General features: G+C 51.0%; 1 protein-coding gene across 1 annotated transcript in view; it reads left to right on the forward strand.

The window, feature by feature from the left end:
- Positions 1-4719, forward strand: part of LOC107115680 (zinc finger protein 850-like) — an 84526-nt gene that overhangs the window by 49164 nt on the left and 30643 nt on the right. The window lies entirely within an intron of this gene.

Below are 4719 nucleotides of genomic sequence, written 5' to 3' on the forward strand. Positions count from 1 at the left end.
GGGGGGGGGGAAAGGGGAATAATCACTGTCTTTTAAGTCCAAGAAAGTTCAGTGTCTGAAACTGGCGTTCGGTTGCTCTGGTCATTTTAATTCTGCAAAAGAAGAAGAAGAAGAAGAGGAGGAGGCCGACAATGGGGAATTCCTGGACACAATTGGGGGGGGGGGCCGCGGAGCCTGGGGAGGGAGATCAGGGCAGGCAGTCTAATACCGCAGAGCTCATCCTCCCAACAGGATGACCCTCCAAAGCAGGCATCTTTCCAGGGGACGGGACTGATCTCTGTACTCCCACCATCAGTTATTATCCTCCTGGGGGATCTCCAGGCCCCACCTGGAGGCTGGCAACCGTATAAAGGCATCTGTTTTGCTCCGCTGTGTCACTGGGGGTGGGTGGAGGGGTGGGAGGGATAATCAGGGTCTCTAAGTACAAGGAAGAATCAATTTATGAAACTGGAGTTCTCTTGCTTGTGATTTCAGTTCTGTGGGGGGAGGCAAAGAGCCTCAGTGTTAAGTCCCTCACTTATCAGAGAGTGATTCAGCAAGAACACAGCTTTATTCTTCCAACTCGAACACAACTCCAGCAGGGATCAACATCTGATAGCCAAAACAGCCTGTACGTTGCAGCTGTCCTGCTTTTAAACATTCCCGGCTAATGTAGCCACACCCACTGTACACATATCAACCTATGAGGTTGCCGCGATAAGGTCCAATCACATTTGTTCCCGCTCAGGGAGCTTGCTAGAAGGTGATTGGTTAGGTGCTTCCTGGGCTAGTAACACCATTGGATGGATTTGGATCCTAGCCCAGGACGAAGCTTTACATTACACTTCAATTAGATGTTTCACAACATATCATGCATTCAAGGCAGCTTTGAATACGCTACACTTAATTTGGTCTATAAGTGAAAAAGGTCGTCGCGTGTGTGTAATTGGGGGGGGGACTCCTACCTGAGTGGGAATCAACCGCAGCCCCATCCTAAGACCCTGACAAAGTGCCAGTTTGGGGCCGGGGCTGCTAGTGAGTATTCAAGGCCCCCCAGCAGAAGAGTGGGGATTTTTTATTTTATAAAATCGGTTGTTGAGGCGCAGAGAGCCTAGCAACGCCACGAGTGTTGATCGAAACACCACCAATGCTCATGAGTCCACAGCACCAGGCACCTCCCCCCGTGACAGGCAGAGAGCCATGCCCCCCTGTCATGATCTGGGCTGTGCCACCGGAGGCCTAGTAGGCCCAGGGAGCCTGGCTAGCAGTAGGGGAGGCTGGCCCTACAAACCCCAGAAGGCCTTGGGACGTTTTGATGCCAATTTTCACCAATAGGGAAGAAGGGGGCCAGGGAATATAAGAACTGGTACAAGAGGAAAAGCTGTTCTTCTTCCCAGGAAACAGGGCCAGAAGAAAGAGGCTGCTGTGGGGAAGAAACCATCTTCCTGAGGGAAGGGTAAGTAGTCTAAGGCCACTTAAGATAGTGAGCTGGGGACAGTATATTTAGACGCGTTTGATTTCTTTTCTTTTCACCCACTTACTGTTACTATTCCTGCACCTTGTTTGTTTGACCTATAAAATAAACCTTTTTCGTGTTGTTTACTCTGCCTGGTCCTCACGCTTATTATTCGGCCAAACAGGGAAGATCTGAAGGTCTTGGGATGGTACTCTGGGCCTTCTCAAGGGATCCTAAATCCAGAGTGGTGGCAGCGTCAGGTGACACCCCACCTGAGCCGTGACATCCCCCCCTTATATCAGCCTGCCCACATCCACAAGGCCAGGAGGAACAAAGGGCACCTGGAAACCACATCACTATGAGGATCGTGGCCCCACCCAGAGGACCCCTCTAGTAGGAACACAAGAAGAGCCCTGCTGGGTCAAACCAATAGTCCATCTAGTCCAGCCTCCTGTCTCCCACAGTAACCAAACCATTTTCTCTGGAGGGCCAACAACGGGTCAGAGAGGCCGTCCCCTGATGTTGCCTCCTGGCACAGGGATTCAGAGGCTTAGTGCCTCTGAATGCGAAGGTTCCCCATAGACACCAGGGCTGGTAGCTAGACTTACCCTCCATGAATCTATCTAGTCCCCTTTGAAAGCTGTTTATTCCTGTGGCCATGACTGCATCCTCTGGCAGCGAACTCTACATTTTAAACACTCTGTGTTCAGAAGTATTTCCTTTTTTCTGTTCTTAATCTACTGCCCATGACTTTCATTGGATACTGTCCAGTTCTAGTATTTTGGGAGAGGGAGAAAATTTGTCTTTGTCCACCCTCTGTTGTGGCAGGACACCCCTGTGCAGAAGCCGTGCTGGTTTTCTCTCAAAAGGCTTTGTCCTTCAATGTGCCTAACATTTGATTCTGTTTTTGATTACAGATTCTACTAATATGCCTGGGATGGATGTGAGGCTGACTGTCCTGTAATTTCCTGGTTCCTCTCTGGATCCCTTTTTAAAAACTGTTGTAACAATTTCTGCTCTCCAGACTTCTGGTACAGTGGCTGAAATTCGTGAATGGTTACATCTACAGGTTAGTAGATCGACTATCTCACACCCTTAAGAACTCATGGGTGTGTGCCATCAGGGCCTGGATACTACGGTTGGCCTTCTTGGCAGATGTCTAGAATACTTCATACCAGTCTACAATAGTTCATTTAGCACAAGGACATGAACACCATGAGAAAGACGCTCGTTCTGATTCTGTAGGGCAATCCTGGGTTGGTGATGTTGCTCCATCTGCTTTAGGTTCCTTTCTGCCTTTTTGATATATTCCCCTCTCCCTCTTCATACCAGGAAAATAAAGGCATCTTTTTGCAGTTGGAGGCGGCCCAAGAGAAGGGGAAGGAGATGGAGGAGCAGGACCCAGAAGGACCAGGAATTGGCAAGGCAGCAAGGAAAGACCCCCCTCCCATCCAGGTGGGGAGTGGTGTTGAGCTCTGGGAGAGAGCGGTGCCAGAGGTCCTGCCTCAGGAGACGGGGATCCCAGAGGAGCATCGCCAGCGTTTCCGGCAATTCTGCTACCAGGAGGCTGCTGGGCCCCGAGAGGTTTGCAGCCAGCTCCATGGACTCTGCAATGACCGGCTGGAGCAGGAGAGGCACTTCAAGAAGCAGATCCTGGAGCAGTTCCTGGCCATTCTACCCGAGGAAATGCAGCGCTGGGTCAGAGGATGCGGGCCGGAGACCAGTTCCCAGGTGGTGTCCCTGGCCGAGGGCTTCCTCCTGAGTCGGGCAGAGGACAAGCGGCAGGCAGAGCAGGTGAGGGAGCTTCATGCCGTCCATTCAAGCTGTGACCTTCGACCTCAGCTTAAAGCCTCCCTTCCCGATATGCGTCAATCCAGGCACTTCACCCGTGTTGATAGAAAAATGCAACCTTGATTCTTGCCGCTGTGGTTGAAGCAGCTGTGTGGATCGATGCAGGGGTGAGGATGGACAGGGGCAAGCTCCGTCTCCTCAGTCTTTCGCATTCCTCCTCTTACCTGTATCCCTTCCTGCAGTTTCAGATGTGGGGGCCATCTGTGAAGATGGGAGTGAAGTTCTCTGAGGAGGAAGGATCTCCTTTGGGGGAAGAGCAGAAGGCGCAGGCCCAGGAGTGTTCCCAAGATGCCCTCTCACGTGGTAAGGGTGCCTTGTGCCCAGGTTTTGGCACATTTTAAAGTTGTTGGATAGAAGGTTCAGGACAGGAGAAAAAAACTATTTCTGCACACCACACAGAGTGGACTGCTGAGACACACTTGAAGAGGGAATTATACAGATTCATGGAGGGCAATTCCATTCTCATAGGAACACAAGAGAATATAGGTGGATCAGGCCGATGGTCCGTCCGATCCAAGACTCTGTGTCACACAGTGGCCCACACCCAGGTGCCATCAAGAGGTCCACCAGTGGGGCCAGAACTCCTAAACGAGCCAGTTTGGTGTAGTGGTTAAGTGCATGGACTCTAATCTGGGAGAACCGGGTTTGATTCCCCACTCCTCCACTTGCACCTGCTGATGTGACCTTGGGTCAGTCACAAGCTCTGTCACAGCTGTCCTTGAAAAAAAGCAGTTTGTGTCAGAGTTCTCTCAGCCCCACCAACCTCACAGGGTGTCTGTTGTGGGGAGGGAAGGGAAAGGAGTTTGTAAGCCGCTCTGAGACTCCAAGTGAAGGGCAGGGTATGAATCCAATCTCTTCTTCTTCTTCTAAACGACTCCCGCTGTTCCCCACAAGCACCAAGAAGACAGGGAAGCACTGCCCTTCACTATACCTTGTAGCTAATAGCCACTTGTGGACCTCTGCTCCAGATGTTTATTCAATCCTCTTTAAGCTGTCTAGGCTTGTAGCCGCCACTACTTCCTTCAGGAGTGAATTCCACGTGTTAACTAACGTATTCCTATCTCACGCCCTCACCTGGATAGCCCAGGCAAGTCAGATCTCAGAAGCTAAGGGAGGGTCAACTCTGGCAAGTACTTGGATGGGAGATCTTCTTGAGATACAGGAGGCGGTAGGCGGGGGCAGGCTTTATTCAGCCACCTCTCTGAATACCTTCCAGGCCTCCCGTAGGGTCAGTCACCAGAGGTCACCATGACTTCCAGGTGCACACATACACACACATTAAAAATACCAATAATAATAATAATAATAATTCCTATCTCATGTACCTTCTGTTAGAGGGACTCAAGGCATCCCTGGGAGCTTTGGGGGTGGGGCCAGGGGTGGATGTGATGTCACAGTGAGGTCTCATCCTGCTGCAAATCTAGACGTGACAT

Source organism: Gekko japonicus, unplaced genomic scaffold, assembly GCF_001447785.1.
Source record: "Gekko japonicus isolate JY-2015 unplaced genomic scaffold, Gekko_japonicus_V1.1 scaffold2712, whole genome shotgun sequence".
NCBI classification, from domain to species: Eukaryota; Metazoa; Chordata; class Lepidosauria; order Squamata; family Gekkonidae; genus Gekko; species Gekko japonicus.